Below are 23,414 nucleotides of genomic sequence, written 5' to 3'. Positions count from 1 at the left end.
AATATGCAGTGGTAGTCCAGAGAGTTTCTTGTTCACGAGTGCAAAAGGATCAGGGGTGTACATTATGAAAGCTATCAGAAGCAGTGAGAACCTGGAGTCAAGAACAGGTTAGGGCCTAGGAGAAAAGTTGTAGAGGCATTTACCAAGATGGTGGTAATCTCAGCGTTAAGGAGAAGATGGATCTAGGACAACTTATTTTCAAATCCCTTAGAGACAATCATCACATTCTTGGGCATCAGTGTTGGTTGATAAAATGGAATAAACATGCTGTCTTTTATGAAGAAAGATGATACTGCTGACTTACAAACTACACTCTAAATTGATTCTAAGCCAGTCATAATGTATATGAAGTGGTCACGTGAGGTCATAGTCCTCTATTTGTCTCATTTCCCTCTTGACCAACAGGACTACAGCTGAGCTAAGCTTTGTATCTGTGGACCTTTATCTTAGTCATGTGATTTTCCAGCCAACTGAGCCTGCTACCATAATCTAAAACCGAGGAAGAGCTTCTATAACCAAACCAGAAGCAGAGAAATGGATTGTCTTCTGAGGAGATTTCCATTGGTATCTATCAAGTTATTATTCAGATATCCTGGTAGTTTTGTTGTTTTTTTCTTGTGTGTTGTTTTGTTTTTGTTTTGTTTTTTTTGGTAAAATTCTGCCTAAATTTAATGAAGGTATAGTTCCTACTGGTTATTTAGGAATAGGGAGTAACTTCTACCTGAATTTAGGATGGGTCATCAAATTATAGCCCATAACTGAATAGGGCGCAATGCCTGTTTTTATAAGCAAAGTTTCACTGGGACATAGCCACACTCATTCTTACATAGTGTCTATGGGTGCAGAGTACAGTAGCTGCAACAGAGACTGTATGGCCTGCCAAGCCTACAGTATTCACTATCTTGTCTTTTACAAAAGTTTCCTGACCCCCGATCTAGGAGAACAACTTTTCTCATTACCTGGTGGTACACTCTGTGCATGATCTTGGAGGAAGGACAGTGAGAAGAATGCTTTATCCATTCTCTTTTAAGTCAGGAAAGTCTAGTTGGGAAAAACAAATTCAAATTCCCTTTTGTGTGTATATTCCTTGAAGTTATTTTACTTTCCTTTTTTTTTTTTTTTTTTTGAGGGAACTGTTAGTAGATGTGATTTGTGGTATAGCAGTTAAACTCATGGGCTCTGGAACCAGACTGCCCACGTTCACATCTCAATAACTCCACCTACTCCCTGTACAACCTTCCACAAGTCATTTGACTATTCTGTGCTTTGACCTCAGCCATAATACTAGAACATGTGTCTAACGTTATTAGGAGGATTGAACTAGTTAATGCATGGGATGACGAGGACAGTTGCTGCCTACAGTCACCACTGTGTAAACATTAGCTCTTATTAGTATCGATCTGATACAGGATCATCTACAGCCAACATTCCTCGATGAGATCATCAGCATTCTTCTTGCAAATGATGACTTAGGATACCAACATGTTCTCCATTTCAGGGCTCTCTGAAATGTTTTCCTAAGATCTCCAGGTGCAGTCCCTGGACCAACAGAATCAGCATCCCCTAGAAATTTGTTTGAAATGTAAATTCTCAGGCCCCATTCAAGATTTACTGAATCAGAGATTCTGGGAATGGGAGACTAGCCAATGGTGTACTGGTGAAGGCGTAATGTCTGCCTCTCGGGCAGAAAAAAAAATACCCCACAGTTTGCCAGTTCTTGTGGTTTAAATTCGCCCACTATGACTGATTTCAAGCTACCAATGTGACGTTATTGAACATGCAGTTGGGAAGAGATACACACGATTGGCTCTTTTGAGCCCAGAGGAGGAACGTGCTCCAGCACACTGCTGGCCTGGAGATCTGTGTTTTAAACAAGCTTTCCAGATGATTCTGGTGCATGCTGGAATCTGAGAGTCATTGCTCTGACTGATCCCCAAAGAGCTTAGTCATCCAGAGTTCTGGAGAGGAAGCATGGCAGAGTGCCTGGGCTCTGCTAGTAGAATATCTGGGCACAAATCTCATTCTGCCACTTCCTGACCTTAGGCAAATGCCTGGCATATACTTAAGCATAAGTGCACATTAGTTATTGTTATTACTTTGGCTGCATTCCTGCTGCAGTCCACTGACTCCTTCTTCAACACTTCGAGGACTTTTGCCGCCCCCCAAATCCCCAGGGTAAGCCAGCGATGATCTATTGTAGGTAGGTTGGTACGATTTTCCTGAGGACTTAGTCATATTATCTGTTGTGCCTCAGTGATTATATGAAGAGGAAAATGGTTGGTGTTACCCCATTTTACATGACAATCAAAAATAGCCAACATGAGCATTGTGATTTGCAGAGTCTTGTCGTAATGCTAGGTTGGGGTCCAGAATGTACGCAGTCTGGAAGTTCATTTTTGTCTTTCAACAACTGAAACTACTCAGATGAGGAGTCTAACAAACCCTTCCTGATAATTCTGATTTCCACTACCATCGAATAGCTGGGCTCCTGTGTGTAAGAGATGGTAGGGAGCAGAGAGGCTAGCTGGGTAAACTTGAGGTGTCCTTAACTTCTTTGAGTCTCTCCCTTCGCCACCATGCTCACCTCCACTGTTCTGATCTCACAAGTGTCTGTGCTAGTCTTGCCTCCCGTTCCTCCTTCCTTGTTGATTACCAGCCCAACAGCCACCTCCGCTTCCTCCTTGTGAACACAGCCCCCATTTTGTTCAGCGAATGTTGGCTCCTCATGCACGACGAACTCTGATTCCAGCACTGTCCGACAGAACTTTCTATGGGTATGGAAATGTTCATACTCATTATGGAGACCACTAGCTTTGTGTGGCTTGTGTAGCTAAACAAATGAATTTCTAATTTTGAACCATTTTGATTGAACTCTAGATCGCTTCATGTGGCTAGTGGCTACCATATTAGATAGCACAAAGGGTCTAGCCCATGCTAATCCAGTCCTCTTACCAGGCATTGCCACACTCACCATGTGGCCCAGTCCTGACCTACAGGCTCGAGTATAAAGGGATGAGGGTGTTCAGGAAAGACCTTTCTTCCTGCTAAAGGAGAGAGAGGTACTAGGAAGCTCATGTCCTTTTCATGCCCTGTCCTGTCCCCCTCCCCCACTTTCCTTCCTTTTCTGCATGTTGTTCTGGGCAGCGTGAAGCTTGGTGCCTTGGGAAGCCTCTTTTGACAAAGGAGAGGATGATATTAATGAAGAAAGATGATTGATTAGAACTAACCTGTATCTAGTGCTTATTACAAGCCAGCCCCTGGCTAAGCAGTTTATATATACTAACTCACAATGCTAACAACAAACCTGGAAGGGAGGTGCTCTCGTTTTCTCCAATTTTACAAAGGTGCGAACTGAGGCTGGGAGAAGTAAAGTAACTTGCTGGAAATCCCACCACCAAGAAGCGCCCAATCTGGGATTTGAACCAAGGGAAACTGAGGGCAGAGGCTGTGCCCCTCATCACCGCACCACACTGCCTTACTAGAACTAAGAGCATTGCAGACAAGCTGCATAGCTCCGGTAAGATGAACACACATCCTTATGCTTAAAGCCCCCTGAGGTTGGGTGTCCAGTGACTTACAGTCTCATATATCCTAAATGATGGTGTATCTTTGAGTGGGTCTCCACCCAGAGTACTGGGCGGTGCTAGCCCATTGAGTCACTCCCCTACCAAGGGCTGAGTCACAGAAGACATGGATTAGGAAACCAGCACCATCTAAGGCTTGGGGGCACCGATGTTGAAATAGCTAGATAGACACCCCACGGGGCTCTCCATCTGCACCTCAGCCCGGAGCTGCCAGCAAAGCTCAGCCTTTCAGGTTCTGCTCTTTTTCTCTGATTCTGATCAATAAAGTTTGTCCCAAGGTATCATGGAACTGAGAAGCTCCAAGAAATAGGTAGATTTGAAAAACATCTGTAAGAGGCTGCAGTGCACATGCTTCAAGTTTCACCTCCTATTATTCATAATGTTCTCATCATGGAGTCAATGTCTGGGTTTCCCTGTCTTGCAAACCCCCTCTTGTGACTAAGAATTCAGGCGGACGTGAGGTTGTATCACTGATAAGTAGGTGTTTGTCTTTCCAGGCTGATGGAAACTTGGAAATATGTGAATGTTTAATTTACCCAGCCAGGAGTAAACATAGGTTTAAGAGAATAATGCTGAAAATCTCTTGTCCGTGTCAGCATGTGACACGCTGAGTTGGGGACAGAGGAGGCTCCCATCCACAGGTGTTGTGAGAAATCCCCTTCTGTCCCCATAGCTGTCCTTCCTTCCTTCCTGCCGGGTGGCCCTCTCTCTCTCTCCCCCACCTCCTCCACGGCCCCTCTCCCTCCCCAACCCTGCTACTTCCTTTTTACTACACCTAGAATTAAGCAGGGCCGGGTCTGCCATGGCAGAATGAAGGGGGTGATCCAGGAGGAGGGAAGAACAAGTCTAAGGGGCCAAGAATCCCTGGGCCTCCCCCTCATCACAATCTTCATCTAGCCCTTCACTCACCCAGCAAAGAATTATGGAGCTCCTACTAGTTCTAAACGCCAGAGATCCAATGATGGAAAAGCTCTCCCCAGGAGAGAGAAAGGAAACCTCCTCTGTAGGATCCCTCTGGGGTTTTATTTCTTCATCTTATTTTAGGATTTGGTGAATCCAAAGACCTAACATTCTTTTTATATTAAACTTGTGAGTTAACAGGTTAGGTATTGTCGCCCCATTTCACAGGTGGGAGCATGAAGACTGAGGTCTTCTCATCGGATGTGGGTGAGTGGCAGAGCCAAGCCTCAAACCCAAATCTTCTGACTCACATATATTCTCCTGACACTGCACACTGGGTCTGGCCTGTGCAGAGCCACCCACTGCAGCATTCACACTGCTCTGAAGCCGACCCCTGAAAGTTCTTTGACCAGGATCCCCTCATTGCAGGCAGAGGAGGGGCCGTTGCCTACATGAGCCTGCTGGTTAGTCTTTGAAGTAAAAAAATCTCGAGATCAAAGGAAATATTTTGTTGAATTCAGTCATTTGTCCTTGATCTGCTGGAAACCTTAATTTAATTAGCAATATAAACTTTGTAAAGACTTCACTTTGCCAGCTTGGTTTAACCTATATCGTTTCTTTTATGTCTAAATGACTTGGAACAAATAAGGGAAAAAAATATGTAAAATATCTCACAAAAGACCTGAGCTGTGCTGTACGTCTATCTCATGAATTTTTTCCCACAGTACTGACCCAGATTTGTATGCTTCTCATGCTCCAATGAGTAATAAGTTAGGGTGAGAAATCTTTTGGAGGAAATTATCTAGTTGTGGTCCAGAGAGGCAAAATTCCCAGATTCCTTGATGTTTAGAATCACAGCATTTTAGAAAGAGGGTACTGGCATTACATACCCCACAAGTCAAGAGCTTGATATATGTTTAAAGAAGTCAATCTTCACCAGAACCTGTGACAGGCATTTCTCTCTCGAGGTTACCGAAGAAATCAACAGACATTCCCATGGTCCCCCAGCTTGGAAGGAGCTAAGGTTGGAATCCACACTGGCAGAGGCTGAGCCCTACTGTGTGCTCATAGGCCACGTGGTTTGTGAGTCACTAAAGAGCCGCCTTCGGACCTTCACAAGTCATCTGGCCCACTTCCTCCCCCATGTTAGAACTGAAGTAAGTGGGGTCCTGAAACTTAACGTACTTGGCCATCCCGGATGGAGTACAGACAGAACTCAGGTCACTAACTCTCTGGAGGGTGTTCTTTTCCCTTGCCCTTTTGCAAAGGTCAGGAGTGGGAAAAGTTGTCGAGGTGGATGAAGGCCACCTCTGGGGTCCTTGAGGAAAATCTTCCATTCCAGAATGCTTGATTGTTGGCAAGGGGTCCCCCAGGGCATTAAAGCCTCAAGACAATGGGTCTCCTCATTTCTGTTGTGTATGGTGTGTGTGTAATGGATCTGCTCTCGTCTGTGAGACAGCATTCATTGTAGACACATATCTCTGCCTTAAGCATTTTGTTTCTGGGAGTAATACCTGTGGATGTGGAGATGCCTCTGGCCAAGATTTCAGGCCGTGGTCTATTTTATGCCAGACCTATTGTCTGCTGTCCCATAGACATTGTTGGTATTTTAAGGCAGTCATTTGCGTTCATCAAATCCCACAATGGGAGGTTTCAAATGACTCTGGTGATAAATAACATGGTTCGACCTTGAGCTAGATTTGGTACCCACTGCTCATATTTTCCTTCCCCTTTCACCTGCTAACAGAAAGCAGAAGAGCTTGGCAAGTGACGGGGTGGCTGCTAATACTGATATGTGTTCAATTTTTTTCTTAATAAGGCATGTTCTTTCAAAAAAAAAAGGAAAGAGAGAAAGAGGGGAAAGGAGAAAGAGGGAGGGATGGAGGGAGGCATGGAGGGAGGGAAAGAAAGAAGGAGGGAAGGAAGGAAGGGAGTTGGGAGGAGGAGGGAAGGAAGTTGGGGGTAGAGGGAAGGAAGGAGGGGGGAGGGAAGGAATAGAGAGAGGAAGAGAGAGGGGAGGGGAGGGAGGAAGGGAGGGAGGAGGGAAGGAGGGAAATCACAAGCTACTGCTGACAAAGTTTTAACAGACAGGCCTATGTCTCTTCCTTACTCAAGAGTGGTGAACAGTTCTGACTCCCTCTAGAAGAGTCTCCATTGACTCACACTAAAATGATCTCCCAGGAACTCTGTTTCAGCAGCCTGAAACTAAATTTGCATGACTCTGCTGGAGTTTTCAGAAATCCAGGGCTATTTGTACCACTCCTGCTCCCTGTCCCCCACCCCCACCCCACCATTGCTTTCGCTGGGAAATTTCTTAGGCTTCTTACTGGAATTTGCTCTATGTGGTTAAATCCCCAACAAGTAAACTGTGAGCTTGGCATAAATGGTCAGTTTTGTTTCAGAGTCACATTCAGAAGAGTAAGCGAAAAGGAGATAAATTCCTTTTTGGGGAGGTTCCTAATTCCTATAACCGAATGATATCCCTGAGATGTAATTGAAATTCAGAATCTGAGGAGAGTTTGCAACAACAGATTGTATGTAATTTGTGCTGAGAACTATATCAGTCTGGGTTCCAGTGTAAGAGGGAAGATGGAGGAAGTGGGGGATGGACTCCAAATTTTGTGCCACATTTAATGCATTTTTTTCTTTATTTTTTTACTTTTTGGAATGTGTCTACCGAATATAGTGGCCAAAACAAGCCGCTATTTGCTGAAGCTGGGTGATGGGTACATAGGACTTCACTGATCTTTCCTCCATGCTGTTGGGCATGTTCAACACTTTCCTTAATAAAAGAGAAAAGGAAGAGGGAACAGTGGTTGAGCAATTATCATGGCTGTAGTTCGGGGCTGTTCTCAGCTTGCAAGAGTCAGTCATCCAGCTGAGCTAAACAGAGGGAGAAAAGCATTTAGTTCAAACTCAGTTTCTAAGGAGTCTTTTTTTTTTTTTTTGGTTTTCCTGGAACCTTAAAAACACGCTCAAAAACCGTTTCACCATGGTCTGGCCTGGCAGGGATCAGAGACGGCTGGAGTACAGGACGGTGGAGAAAGCCTATGACATTCAGTTAGTGGCTGGTTGAGATTGTTTCCGAGAAGAATTATGACCAGAAGATTAGAAAAATAGCCTGTACCCCGGGATCCGGAGCTCGGTCATGTGGCTGCCGCGTATTTTTGACTTTACCTGGGGGCCAGGGCACAGTTCTTCAATTTTAGGTTCTTAATTATTATAATTACTACAAGGCTTGTTCTTTTGAGTCCCTGTCCCACCCCCTCCAGACAAGCAGAAGGTACAGCCACGCTTAGACCCGACTGTTCTCTGTTTCGGATTGTCCAGTGGGAAAAAGGAATGTACACCAGGCCGATTATTTCACCTTCCCTCCGTCACGCTAGGGTAAGCCTCCTAGACCAGCTAATTCTTCCCCTGCGAGGACTGGCAGCGCCCAGCCGTCCGCTGGGTGGAAGGGAGCTCCCTCCTCGTCCACCGTCTCTGGGACTCCAAAGGTTGCTCTTCTGCCCGGGGGTGTCGACCAGCTGACCGCAGGCCCAGCGCTCCAGGCAACATCCCCCCCACCCGGCAGCTCGGAGGACCGAAGCAGCCCCGACGCGGGTGGGTCCCGGAGGCTGGCAAGTCCCATTCTGCCGGCCACTCTGTCGTCTGCTGGGATCACCCACATTCTGGCCCCTCCGGTAATCCGTTATTTTTCTTAGACTCCTGCACCATCCTGCTCCCTGGGTCTTTCCCTGCGAGTCCTGACTCCTCTCCCGTTCCCATGCCATCGCTTTCCCCTGGGCTGTGTGGGGTCCTTGTTCCACGCTGGATAATCCCTTCTGTGTCCTCAGGGGTCTTCAAAGGATACGAACCCTAACTGATATACGGCTTTCTCCAGATTAGTCTGGTTTTCCACTTTTCCACGTGTCCTCACCTGGGTTGGGGATTCAGCGTTACGTCGTCGCTCCACGGTCACCTGCCATCCATCACTCTTCTTTTTGGACAATAGCTCCCCTCTGTTGGGTCCTTGACGTTTTGTGATTCCTCTCCCTTTCCACCTTGCTGTCTCCTGTGTGATCTCCTGGTGACAGCCACCTCCCACCTCTCCAATTCCATTAAGGTGGGAGTGGACGCGTGCGAATGAGAGTGCGGGCGTGTGTTTACCTATATAGGGTCAAGAATCAATGACTGAGATTCTAGTTTTGGCTTTGTACTCACTAGTTTGTGTGACTTAGGACATGTTATTGACTTCTACAAGATCCAGGTAAAGTATTTCCTATAGCATTGGGCGATCGTGAGGAGGAAATGAGCAGATCCATAGAAAGAGATCGGCACATTTCTGGCATAACTCAGTAATTGGTAACTGTAATTGGATGTGACCTGCTTGCTTTTGTTCCCAAATCCCACCATCATCTGAGGAAACTTGACTGTTCTTTGGAACTACACAACCTGTTCCCCACCAGAGACTCCTGACTGCTTTAACCTGGGACGTGCACGTCCCCTGCATGTCTGCCCCACTTTCTGTGACAACCTTCTATTCTACACGCTCTCCCTGTGCTCTTTGTCTTTGTCTTTCTGGATCACTAGCTGGAGCTCCTCAGCCTTGGCCGGGGGGCTTATATTCACTGCAAACTACAAGGGCTGTGATGTGTATGTCATTCATCTTGTATGAAGGTCAAATTAATTCTATGGTTGTATTTTCACAATTTCTCCATTATAAGGATCATTACAAGGTTAAACCACTGCCTATTGCTGACCACAGGTCAGATAGCATGTGAAGAATCTCGTCATCTACCTTTAACCTGGAGATTGGGCCTTAGGCCAGTAATAGTTTTGATCTCAGGGATGAATTGTCTAGGACATTGGCTTGGCAGGGAAGTGAAATGGCACTTTTCACATAATTCCTCAGTAGCTGGGACACCAGGAAGCCAAGAAGTGGTCGTCATCATTTGACTTGAGTGTATGAGCTCCAATGAGGGATAGGAAAGATGTCTGAGTCTTGGGGCAAACTCAGCTACGTTTCTGTGCTTCCATGATTTGCTTTGATTTCCCTTCTTCTTTGGTACTTTCGGAAATTCCAGTCTGTTTCAACCCTGCTGAGGTGCAGTAAGGATAAGGCATTTTCTCCTAGTGTGGGCCAGACCTTTAAGATGGTGCTCCTCTTTGGGAGGCAGAATGGCAGTGGCAGAGGGAAGCAGACCTGGGGCTCACTAAAGCACTTGGAATGAGCTTGGCACAACAATCAGCAAGCTAAGGACCTCCTTGTCCTAGAAAAGTATGGAGCCAGGGAGCATGGGGAGGCTTAGCTTGGCTTGTGCTTGATTTTTTTCCGTCATTCTGAGAGGTGGAGAGCCTCTTTCCTCTCTCTCAGAATGGAATGGGGAGGAAAGGGGAAGAAATTCTTGTGGATACTGGGAAATTAGAATATGACAATGTACTTGTATCATTTGGTTTGAGGTTTTATGAGTTCCCAGGGACAGTTCTATCCAAAATATAGAAAAGGTCCCCAAAAGACAACTTTTGAACAACCACAATTTTGGAGGATCTCTTCACTCTTCTCTTACAGGTGGATAATTAAAATATAATTGTGTGATATTTAAAGGAGGCTATTCAAGGAGCTGGGAGATCTATCTCCCAAACCCTGCTTATCACTAAACAGCTGTGTGATTTAGAACAAGATGATTAACCTGGCTCTGTATTTCCTAACGTTTAACGTAACTGTTGTCATTAAATCTTTTCCTTAAAGTATTATGAAGAATAGGGAACATTTACATCAAATACTTAGAGCAACTCGAGGGAGCAAAATACTTTAAAAATGCCACCTGGACTATGAAGTTTTTAGCTATTTGCAGAGCCATACAGAATATACCAGGAAAAAAAAGACACATCCCCAGAAATCACTAAGAGCTGTGCATTTAGAGATCAATAAAAATAATGCCTTATATTTTAAAAATTGGTATATTGGAGTTGGACAGACAGGAAAAAAGGGAGAGAGAGAAAAGAAGCAATTCCTTAGAGACTTATGCTTGGTTATCTCTTCATTGCCACTCCCAGAATTCCATCTATGGTTTCTGATTTGGGTCATAAATAATTACATAATTTCCTGGGGATGCAGTAACAGAGCACCACAGAACAGTGGGCTTAAAACAACAGAAATGTATTTTCTCACAATTCTGGATGCTGGAAATCTGAGGTCAGGGTCACAAATCTGAACAGGGCTCTGTGGGGGAATCTGGTCCATCTTTCTCTCTGTTGGCAACCGATGGCAATCCTGGAGTTCCTTGGGTTTCAGAGGAGTCACCCCAGTCGAGGCCTCTGTCACACAGGACTTCTCTCTGTGTGTCCGGGGGTTGAAATCACCTCTTCTTAATGACAGCACTATCATATTAGATTGGGGCCCACCCTAACAACCTCATTTTCACTAGATTACCTCTGCAAAGACCCTTTCAAATACGGGTACATTCATGTGTAGAGGCTTGGGGGGAGTGGGGAACGCAATTCAACCTGCAACACTGACCAAGTTAAAAAAAAAAAAATCTTTATTTTCCCCCGGTGACCCAGGCACTGGCAACTTCTCTGTGTGGGGAAGGCCTCTTACTGGCGGCCTCGGAGTGCAGGCAGGGAGCTCAGGCACCGTGGTGGGGTCTGAATGGTGCAGTAATGCCCTCGCTCTTGGTTCACAATCTCATGCGGGTTCAGGCTTCCGGAACACCCATATAGTGACCTTAGTATAGGGCCAATTCTGGATGCCCAGAGTCAGCTACTTTTTACTTCTGCTGCCAGAAAATCAATTTTTTTTTCCTTCAGCACAAGTGACAATAGGGGCCTCTCATTTTGTGAAAACAATTCACTCTGGACAATGTTAATCCAACGACCTGAGTTTACCCAAGTGGATTGAAGGGTTGCGTTCATTCCTGTGCTTTGACTGCAATGCCCCCTAGTGGAAATTTCTATGCTATACAAGGTTCTAAGAATGTATTTTAATGAACTCGTTGTTTTCTAAAGTGGGCCCATATTTTGTTTTTTGGGTTTTTTTCCCCCAACTAAAGATTACTGCGATACATGACCAAATTGTGTATAGATATAATCGTCTGATTGTTCACATGAAATTATCTACACATTCCCCTCTTTCTTGTCTTAAGAAGGAGGGGCAAGGGGAGGAGAGAGAGGTAATAAAAGAGGCACAGAAGGAAATCACCCTGAGGGCTTTTGAACTGTGGTTGGTAACATGGTATATATGTATCTAGAAAATGAAAATGCTGAAAATACAACTATAGTGAAGCCTTAAAAACAGATTATTGTGACTAAAAATTTTTAAAAGCAGGATAGGAGTATGGATTCCCTCAGTGCGAGTCTGACAACTATTTTCTGTGACAAGAGGTTGGGGAGGAAACAGTCGGTCCCCAGATAAAGGCCACCTTCTTACCGCTTTGCATAAAGATGTCCTGCCTGTGACTTTAATCCCAGTTAATTCAGCTAAGACCAGGATGTCCCACTGCCCTGCATGTTCTTTCTCATTCTGGTCCATAACCAGGGTAGAGACCAAGGCCCTGGCCTCACTTCCTTGCTCTGTAGCTTCCAGGAGACCTCAGGGTGGCCAAGTCAGGGGATACCATTAAGGACCGTCATGCAGGAGACACAGATCTGGAGAGTTCTCAAGGCTTCTCCGAAGTAACTGTAAAGCTATTGCCGAGATTCCCAGATTTTTAGATCTTACAAACAAGCCACAAAGTAAGAAAAGATTGCTCATGGCGAAAGAAGTTTCCAGGTAGTGGCATGAAAACTACATTCCTTAAAAATTAAACAACCATCTCCATCTTTCTTTTCATAAAAGAAAAAACAACTGAATACAAAAGACAAGACATAATTTTAGAAGGACATATCTTCTCAGGAAAAATGTGTTTTATACATGTGTGTAAAATAAGTATATGAGCATGTGCACGCACACACAGTTCCTTCCTTTTCTTTCATTTTCCTGTGGAACAGGGAAAAGCTTGTCCTGACCTGGCAGTTATGTGTGGACTGGCATTTGGGGACAGTGTGAGTACTTTCCCCCTGAAAGCTGAAGTCCTCGTGTATTTGCACCTGCACTGTTCTTTCTTTGGAATTAGGACGCAGGACCCATTGTTGTGTAAGGAGAGACTAACTCCGAGGGAAAGCCTGTCCTCTAGGGTTCCAGAATTTGCTCCCTGCTGGCCTTGGCTTGCTGTGGAGGGCATGTGAGCATGTCAGACCTCAGAGAGTCTTGGGGACCACAGGACCTAAACACACTGCCTGGTTAATCCTCTCAGTTCCGTGCAGAACCATGCATGAATCATTGCAGACAGATGGGAATGTGCTCACGTTCAGCCCCTCAGAGGAAGGATTCCAAAACATCCGGGGACATTGCATTCCAATGCTCAGGAATGCTCACTCTCAAAAAGGAAATGCACAGACCTTTAGAGTCAGCAATTTAGAGCCAGAACAGGCCTAAAATCATATAGTTGAATTTCCTCAGATTACAAATCACCAAGTCACCTGAAAGAGGCAAAGGACATGCAGAGATTCACTACAGTTTTCTTTGGAGAGGATGACCCTACCCGTATGCTCCACTCAGCCCAACACTGTAACCTTGAACATAGACACACCTCTTAAACGGTGGGTGGGCTGGGCTGGGGTCTTCTGACACATAATGTCACACCTGAGATATTCCCGAGCCTCTGAGATTCACCCGTAAGCTGCAAAACCCCTGCGAGCTGAAGAAAAGCCAACATCAGAGACCTTTCTTGAGAGCCTCCCTTCCTTCCGCTGGGCCAGGAGCTATTATTTTATCTTTCAGGCCTTGTCTTGTCCATGTTCAAACTTTTTATCCCTTCTTTAAAGGGCTTATTTTACAAATATTTAATTGTTTGATTTTTTTTTTCCAATTTAGTTCCTTTTTCACATCTGTTATTCCAAAGGGTTTACAACAACCTAATGCCCAATGGACCCTGAACATTTACACAATTTATGCATTCTCCTACTTTGTGCATTTTTTAAAAGATTTTATTTATTTATTTGAGAGAGAGTGCATTCGCACACAAGTGTGTGGGGAGGGGCAGAGGGAGAGGGAGACAAGCAGACTCCCTGTTGATCAGGGAGCCCGACTCAGGGATGGATCCCAGGACCCTGAGAACATGACCTGAGCCAAAGGCAGACGCTTAACCAGTTGAGCCACCCAGGTGCCCCCTATTTTGTGCATTTTGAGAGCCTCCACACGACACACTCCTCATATTTTTATTTGCTGTGTATCTTTCAGTTTGCCTTGTTTTGTCTTCCTAACCTTTGAATTACTTCTATATTTCAACCATTTCACTTAATTGTTTGGTTTTTGATGGTGTCTCTGTAGTGAGCTGAATAACGGCCCCCCTAAAAGATATGTCCACATTGTAACATATGAATATTCCCTTCTTTGGGAAAGGGGATGTTGTAGATTAAGTGATGGATTTTGAGATGGGGAGCTCATCTTGAATTAGTCCAGTGAGTTCTCAATTCAGTGACAAGGGTCCTTCTAAAAGACACACACAAGAGAGATGCCAGAAAAAGGGATAGCTACCAAACTGGAAGAGGCAAGGAATGGACTCTTGCCTAGAGTTTCCAGAGAATACAGCCTTACTGATGCCTCGGTTTGGAACCTCTGGCCCCTGAACTGGGAAAGAAGAAATATTTATTGTTTTAAGCCGCCAGATTTGTGGTCATCTGTTAAGGGAGCCACCAATAGTCCAAGAATTTGCTTGACACATTTCCTATATGGTGCTAGGCAGCTATTACTCCCAACATTTAATGTGTAATTTCCCAGCTGTCAATGTCTTACTCCCCCCTCTTAGGTCACGGATCCCAATCACTTTGTGTATTCTACTCATTGCATTTTATTGTCAATTTATGGGCTGTGTCTAGAATTGAAAGCTTCTTTTTCTCTACTAGTCAACAGAAAATAAATGAGTTTATTTCTAACGCACCCATTTTGGAGCAAAGACTTGGAGAACTTACAGAATTGAATGGTCTGCCATCTCAAAAGAAAAGAGGAATCATGTGAAGGTGTTTTAGAGTAAATACACTACCACTCTACTAGCAGTCAGGGTGTGGTTTGGAGCTAGGCTCCTGGAGCTGGAATCCAACTTTAGTGATTAATTGTGGGCAAGTTATATATCTTCTCTGGGCCTCAATCTCCTCATCCGTGAAACGGGTCTAATAGTTGTACCCATTTTTGATGAGCATGAAGTGAGGTAAAATGTGTAAAGTTCTTAGAACAGCACCAGGAACATTTTCAGCACCTTGCAAGTGCTATTGTACATGTGTTTATGCTTTAAACATCTAATTCGTGTGAAAGCACCTTAAAAATAGGGAGATACCAAATAGAGAGGTTATTAAGTTATTAATAACCTTAAATTATTCCCTTGGGGTAAGAGCATTAAGAAAGTGCTCGTAGGGACCCTGTGCGACCCTGAAATAGGGTTTTGAGCAGAATTATATATACTCATGTAGGACCGAACAAGGGACGATATATTCGTAAAGCTAGCATTAGTTACTGTGTCATATGCTGTTGATGGTTGTATTTAGCAGGCGGTGTAATGACAAATGCCCTCTCGTATGAAGCCAGCCACTCTGTCTCTTTTCTTGGTCCTTTGTAGTGTCTCTCAAGTTTATTCCATCATTTCGGTTCAGGGGCTAGGAGATGAATCTCAGTTAGCTCACTACGGCTTTGTGCCTATGTGATCATAAATATTCATGGAATCCCTTCCCATATGACTAAGTCTTTTCCCTCTGGCAGAATTTTGAGCACAGCGTCCTGCAGTTCTGAAACAGCAGTGGGCTCAGAGCCCTTTTGAACTGCACACAATCAGCGGGGAAAAATTAATGTGCCATATAAATAATATGCAAATACTATTATGCTAACCGTATGTATGTGATAAAATACAACCATAGAAAATTTGAAAAGATGAGTTTAGGGGCACCTGGGTGGCTCAGTCGGTTAAGTGCCCAACTCTTAATTTCAGCTCTGGTCATGGTCTCAGGGTCGTGAGATCAAGCCCCAGGTTGGGCTCTGCCAGTCTGCTTGAGATTCTTTCTCCCTCTCTCTTTGTCCCTCCCCCAGCTCACACGTGCACGCTCTCTCTCTCAAATAAATAAATAAATCTTTTTTTTTTAATATGAGTTTAAGCTGAAATAGAAAGTATTTTTATTTAATTAATTTATTTATTTGAGAGAGCGTGCACGTGTGAATGAGGGGAGGGGCAGAGGGAGAGAATCTTCAAGCAGACTCCCAGCTGAGCTCGATGCCAGGACCCATGAGATCATGACCTGAGCCAAAATCAAGAGTTGGATGCTTAACCAACTGAGCCACCCAGGTGCCCAACACTGAGGGTCTCACTCAGCCTGTATGTTGGGTGGTCAATGAGAATGTGAGTTTATCCCAAAGTGATGTGGGTGACAGAGGGGGCTCTTCCCATTTCTTTGCTGCTTGTTTATTGTCAAACTTATTGTTTAAGGAGCTTACTTAAGATTCTCTCTCACCCTCTCCGTCTGCTCTGCTCCCCCACCCCACCCCTGCTCATGTATGTGTGTGCGCGTGTGCTCTCTCTCTCTAAAAAATAAAAATAAAAAAAGATCCATGTCAATTTCCATATTTAATATTGACTGAAGAGAAGACCTGATGTGTTCATCTTGCCTCCCATTTTGTGCTCCTTCAGGGTGGATGTGCATCTCTTGGGGGACTATTCTCTACAGATAAAGTCCAGATATTTTAGCCGGGCTTCCTAGACCTCCAGAGCCTGGTCTCCATTGGCCTTTCCTGGTCCAATGGTTGGATGGCTCCTACAGGACCTAAACTGAATGTATGCAGTTAGGCCTCAGTCTAAACAGACTGTTCACTATCCCCTCCAGCACACTTAGTTTTTACCTCTAATGAGTCTTTGGACTGCCCTCCTCAAGTTCGAGTAGACAATTCTACTTTTCCAAGAAACTGTAGGACAGACCTCACCTCTCCACAAAGTCTTCCCTGATGATATCAAGGCTTAGTGAGCACTCCTGTCTCTGACTCTGGGAATAGTCTTTTGGCAGTTAGACAAATTGCCTTGTTGAGGTATCTTCTATTATTGACTTCAACTATTATTGAAACTTTTATTATTATTATTTTAGTTTTACATGCTTGTGTCTATCTCCCCAACTGGATTGGTAATTCCTTGATGATGAGTCTGTGTTGTATCATTCTTTTTTTTTTTAATTAAAAAAGTAACATATGCACAAAATTTAAAACATTATCAGTACAAACAGGCTCATTATGAAAAATACCATTCTCTTACTTATTCCTTCCCATCTTTCTTTTTGCCTTCTTTACAAACATTCCTTTTCAATTCTTAGTTGGTTCTCCTGCAATTTTCTTCAAATTTTACTGTTTATTCTCTAGTTCTTGGGTTGCCACTTCTAGACATTATCTAGCGAATTTCTGCTCTGGGATATGATAGGGTGTTCTGATAGTCTTCTCCTGTCTTTCCCTCCCCCTTTTCATCCTTGCATTTTCCTAATATGTCACAATTTGTTGTTTAATTATTAGTTAGCATTTACATTATTATGGCCATATGAATATGGTTTACCACTGAACCAACTAGAGTAGATGAGTTCATTTCTTTTTTCTTTTTTAAAGATTTTATTTATTTATTTGACACAGAGAGAGAAAGAGGGCTAGAGAGACAAGTAGAGGAGAGGGAGAAGCAGACTCCCTGCTGAGCAAGGAACCCGATGCAGGGCTCAATCCCAGGACCCTGAGATCATGACCTGAGCTGAAGGCAGATGCTTAACCGACTGAGCCACCCTGGTGCCCCAGATGAGTTCATTTCTTTTTACAAACTTATTTTTCCCGAAGCTGCCACATTTTCTCATTTGTTTTGTTGTCTCTGAAACTAAATTTGTTTTTTTTTAAAGATTTATTAATCCATTTAGGAGAGAGAGAGAGAGATCATAAGCAGGAGGGAGAGAGAATCTCAAGAAGACTACTCAGTGTGGAGCTGGACATAGGGCTTGATCCCAGGATTCCAAGATCACAACCCAAGCCAAAACCAAGAGTTGGATACTCAACTGACTACACCAGCCATGTGCCCCTGAAACTATATTTGTTTTATTTCCAAATGCTTTCAAAGCACTACCACTTGTCTGTCAGTATTATCTTCCGAATTCTCAAATGCATCATGTAATCTTCCCATTCAGGTTTTGCTGGGAGACCTTCCTCCCATAGATTTTGTTCACTTGCTCTAATCTGGCTGAGTCAGCTGATGTCTGAATCCACAGCACTATTGTTATCCTGTGACTTCCCTTTGACACTGTCCTGTGCTGGACACCCTTCTTTTTTGGATTCCATGTCCCACTCTTCCTTAGTTTTAATCTTCATTCTGATGGGGGTCCTTTAAAATCTGAAAATGTCTGTTCTACCCTTACTTTTGGTGGATAGATTGGCTGAGTATAAAATCATAGATTGAGAATAATTTTCCTTTAGAAATTTTAAAGTTTTATATTCTTACTTCCAGCATTTTCATTCTGATTTCTGATTCCATTTATTGGTTTCCTCTCTGGAAGGTTCTAGCATCTTCTCTTTATCTCTGGGGTTCTGATATTTCAAGATGGTATGTTTGTTGTGATCTTTTCATTCACTGTGCTAGGCATTCATTGTGCTCTTTTAATTTGAGACCTGTGATTCTCAGTTCTGGGGAAAATGTTCTATAATGTCATTGATAATTTCTTCCTTTCTGATATCTTTCTGGAATTTCAGAAAAGTTGGACCTCTTGTTTTGAACCTTTATCTTTCCTTACTTTTCCTATTTTTCATTTCTTGATATTTTTGTTTTACTTTCTAGGATTTGTTCCATGTTATATTCTAAACTTCTGTTGAAATTGTGTCTTGGTTATTATATTTTTAATTCCCAAGAAATCTCTCTTGCTTTCTGATACTCATTTTGTATCTATCTTCCTGTTCTTATTTTATGACTAAACTCTCTTCCCTGATAGCTCTGAGGGTACACAGAGCACACACACATCCATTCCTGCATCACCTCTATGTCCTCTAGAGTTCTTCCTTCCAGTCTCCAAATCATGTTGCAAGTTTTCTTAAATACCTGATGATTCTTGATTGTCCTTTTATAATGAAGACCAAGATACTTGAAAGTGATTTGCAAGTTGTGTGTGTATAGACAGAACTGTGGACAAATGAGCTTCAAAATAGGTGCCAAACTAAAATTTTGGCTGGGGGGCCCACTGACCTTTTCATTAGGGGCCCAGTTCCCCAGAGAAGCCTCTGATCTCTTGTTTGGGGGCAGGATTTTCCTGGCTGTGGCCTTCTGGCCTCCGGTTCTTGGAAGTAGGCTGGGTAATCTACATCAGTAAGCTGGCTTTCAGTGAATTCCACTATTTTCAGGTCTGTGCCTCACACTGTGTACTTATCAGTAACAACTAGACTGGCACCTCTTGAGATCAGTTTCTTTAGGGCACATTTCCAGTCAAGGGTGGGGACCAGGGAGTATGGAGGTGGTTGTCTCTATTGAATGATTGGTAGGAAACTTGAGGCTGCATTGATCTACATAGAAATGTTCAATTAATCTCTTGCACTGCCCTCAACTTCGGGTATCTCCCACCTCCAAGTGTTGGGCCTTTGAAAGTTCTGTAGGGAAAAATGGCTTTCAAACCTTCCCATGAAAGAATTACAGTTTAAACCATTTTCTTTGTTATTAAAGGGGCCAATCACCAAAGTATTGTTGTGAATTGTCTGATGGGGTGGAATTTGTGATACTTGATCTGGGTTGAAAGAATCAGTGGAAACTGCAGGGCAGGATCTACATCACTCAGGAAATTGGCTGTTAACTAGCAACTATCCAAAACTGTTTTAAGAACACTAAGTTGTTGGGGTACCTGGGTGGCTCAGTCAGTGAAGCGTCTGCCTTCAGCTCAGGTCGTGATCTCAGGCTCCTGGATCGAGTCCCACATCGGGCTCCCTGCTTGGTGGGGAGTCGGCTTCTCTCTCTCCCCCTCCTTCTTCCCCTGCTTGAGCTTTCTCTGTCTCTCTCAAATAAATAAAATCTTAAAAAAAAAAAAAAAACAAAACCCACTAAGTTGTCAACATTATGAAAGGAAATTTGTATTCTTTGGAACATTAGAATGTATTCTTACAGAAATAGTAAGGGGATAAAAAATAATTCTATTTGGTACTAAATAACTGACCCAGACATGTAGGAGAGTGTGCCCTTTCCTTTTCTTGATGCCAGGAACTCACTATCAGAAGTGAAGAGCACAAAGTTATTTAATGGAATTGAATTCAAAAATTAGAATATTTTAGATTAAGTAATTTCCTTCATTGGTTATATTTAGTAGTCAAAGAAATGTGTACCTTTGGAATAATAGAGGCTGCAAAGACAGAACAGGGGTGTCAGGGAAATTACCACTAATTGTTCAATAAATATTCTTGAGCATGTGTGTCCCATGGATGGCACTTAATCATCCGTACATTTCATCCCTCTCCATGTAGAAGATATCTTAGCTTCTTTATTGGACTCTAAATCTCATCTTAAGCTTCTCAATGATGCCGACATCTTATAGTACAAATTAGATGAAGCCTACATGTGTTTTATCATGAATATGGCAGGTAAAGTGAATGAATGAGAATAATGGTTGATGATATTAATAACTTAGTATTTTCTATTGCTTAATACATATCATACATGGGACTAAGTATTTCACAAGTATTACTTCACTTATTCTGTGACTGACATAGGTATTGTCAGTCAAGTTAGACTAGGTAAGTTATGCCACAGTGAAAAAGAGCCCCAGATCTCAGGGGCCTATGACAACACACACTTATTTCCCACCCACACAGCATGGCTATCATGAGGCTGCATAATTAGGGATCCAAAAGGTGTAGCAGCATCTGGGTGAAAACAGGTAGTCTCAGGTGAAGGGGGAGGAGACATGGTGAGCCAGGAGCTGGTTCTTAAAACCTCTGGTCAGAGGTGACACATGTCCATTCTCCCTTCAATTCAGTGGCCAAAGCAAGTCACATGGTCACTCCCGACCTTAACGAGTCAGGCTGATTTTATTCTATTTCATGGAGGGGCATCTCAAATCTTGCAGCTAGTCTGATATCAGTGGTGGGGAAGTACAGTCCTTTACCAGGGAGGGCAGCAAATATTTTGAATAGTACCATCTACCATAGATAAAACAAAACCAGCAAAACCAAGCAAAAACACAGTATCAAGGTCCTAATTATGCAGAAATGTTAGAATCAAGCCCCTCTGTATCCCACTTCTCTTTTTTAAAATTTTTGTTTATTTATTTGAGAGAGAGAGGGAGAGCTTGCAAGCACGAGCTGGGATTGGGGGGCAGAGGGCGAGGGAGAAGCAGTCTCCCCGCTGAGCAGGGAGCCTGATGCGGGGCTCGATCCCAGACCCTGGGATAATGGCCTGAGCTGAAGGCAGAGGCTTAACCGACTGACCCACCCAGGCACCCCATCCCACTTTTCTTAAAGAAAAATAACTAATTTTCATTTGTATGGTATTATTCCAAGGTATAGTTGGAAAAGAAAAATAAAATGGTAAGATATTACTGTGAGGAATACCACCAAGAGATTGCCTTACATAAAGGCCAATCTAATGTTAATTGTACAAATAAAACTCAGGGTCTAAAATTTAGATTTCAGACAACTTACGTGGTCTCGAAGAGGATCTTATTTCACTTTGGGGATTCTCTAGTGTTTTACATTTATTGTGTGACTCAAACTTGCCAAATATGAGAAATAGTGGAGAGGCAGTAAGTGTTATTGTTTTAAAGGGGAAATAATTTTAAGAGGAAATAATTTCACATCACCAGAAGTATATCTTAAAACTCTCGGGGACTTAGCCAGTCTGTGCATTTTATTTCCTTTCTCATGCTTGCATCGAGTCTTGTCTGTCACAAGAAAAGTAAGTACATACACATCCCAATGCTATCATTTGTTTTTTAGTTTATTCGAATGTTCATTAAAAAGTTACCACTTCTCTGGTTTTTGTCTTTATTATGCACTAAAAATTTGCCAATTAGGTGACACTGTGTTTTCTTGAACGAGCCTGCCACCTTGTGGTGATTAGGAAAATCTGACTTGGCAAAACTAGCTCTCAGATATTCGAAATATCTGCTGCCCTCCCTGAAAACTCCTTTCAATAAGCCCCTAACCCTGTTCTAGGTACTGAGCTTACAACAGCAGATGAATTGGACAAGAATCCCTCCCCTCCCGGAGCTTGTGTGTTATAGTACAAGGACTTGTGTATGTAAGTTAAAACCTTTGTAACTTGTAAACCTAATGTCCTCCCTACACATGTGCTCATCTTCCCTATATGTTATCTGTGAGCGATACATCCCTGCTGCTGTAAAGGCTAGCTCTTCCCCTTTCTATTCTCTGGGTCCAAGCACCGCTTGTTTTCTCAAGGGCTCGGGGACTTTGCATCTGTTATGACCCCCTCTTTCTCCAACATTCTCAAAGGCTGCCTCCCCCTTGTTGTGTCCTTAAATATACACACATGCTCAATGGCTTCCAATTAAAAAAATCTTTCCTTAATCCCAAATTCTCTCTGGCTAAAGCTATGTTTCTCTGCTTCCCATCACAACAAAGCGTCTCAAAAGTTTTGTTTTTATCTCTTGTGCCCACAAGAAGCTTGTCTGCCTTGTTTATTGCTGAATTCCCAGCACTCAGGAATCATTTATCTAGTAGGTGCTTGATAAATATGTTGAATCTGCCTATGCATTCCTATGGCAATAATGGCAATGCCCACCCTGCCCTAGTCTAGGGGTAATCTGGGATTTGTAACACAGAAGCAGAAAGGGCATTATGTTGGCGAGAATCCTGCTTAGCACATGGGAAGGTTCTTTAACCTGATGGTTCCCCAGTTTGTAAAATAAGGATTGTACTATCTTGGAAGTGACAGGTACATGACAGCCTTAGGGTGAGATCTGATTGGTAGTGGTATCTGAGTGCAGTACTATAAATAATGTTTTGGCTGTAGGAAAAAACCCGTGATTAGTTGATATTGATTTATTAGTGATGTCCACCCTGCATGTGGGAGGTGACATTGGCTGTAGATTCTTGGGCAACTTGGTTCCTTCCAGCTCTAAATGTGAAGAGTGATTTAAAAAGATGGAATCTTGGGGGCACCTGGGTGGTTCAGTTAGTTGAGCCTCCAACTCTTGATTTTGGCTCAGGGCTTGATCTCGGGGTCGTGGGATCCAGCCCTGCATCGGGCTCTGCGCTGGACGTGGAGCCTGCTTGAGATTCTCTCTCTCCCTTGGCCCCTCCCTCTCCCTCTCTTCCTCTAATAATAAAAAATAAAAGTAAATTAAAAAAAAAAAAGAACCTCAGCACGTTGCTGCATTTTAGATTTAAACTAGACTAAAACCTTTGAATAGTTCTCAACATTTAATTACAGAGTAAGAATTAAAGTCAGACTCAAAATTACAAACTGCAATCTCTAGGAGTGAATCTAAGATAAATGGATATGGATTTGCATCTATTTTATTTAACTGGAGTTCATCTGCTATCCCGTATCATGAAGGAAAAGTTTTTTATTGTATAATATTTAAAATCATTACTTTCAAAAAAATGTACTGCACTAAGTCTGACATTTATTATGCTTAATATTTTATTTTCATTTGAATATGTTATCTTTCCTTCTCTTCTGGATGGCTGACTTCATTTGCTTTCCTTTCCCCCATTTTGCCTCCCGACAAGGACGTAATTCCAGACTAGACTGGCAAATATGTCAAGCTATATTTCAATTACTGGGACAATAAATGTGAAGTTAATGAGATTAAAATACAATCAGCCTCAGAAGTGAGTGTAAGCCCCTTTTAATGGAAATCAGGATTAAATGCAAATTTTCATCACCTTATGTGTCAGTCATAAATGTTTTGAGTCCATGA

General features: G+C 43.1%; 1 protein-coding gene across 1 annotated transcript in view; it reads left to right on the top strand.

Annotated features, from left to right (window-relative positions):
• Positions 1-2,156: 2,156 nt before the first annotated feature.
• Positions 2,157-23,414, top strand: part of BASP1 (brain abundant membrane attached signal protein 1) — an 83,827-nt gene continuing 62,569 nt past the window's right edge. Inside the window, exon 1 of the mRNA XM_064596832.1 lies at positions 2,157-2,175. The gene's annotated coding sequence lies outside the window, so the exon portion shown is untranslated. The remainder of the gene's footprint in view (positions 2,176-23,414) is intronic.

Source organism: Mirounga angustirostris, unplaced genomic scaffold (genome assembly GCF_029215605.1).
Source record: "Mirounga angustirostris isolate CCGP_5_RB_7025 unplaced genomic scaffold, mMirAng1.0.hap1 SCAF_7, whole genome shotgun sequence".
Lineage (NCBI taxonomy): Eukaryota > Metazoa > Chordata > Mammalia > Carnivora > Phocidae > Mirounga > Mirounga angustirostris.
This window is presented reverse-complemented; position numbering and strand designations above follow the sequence as displayed.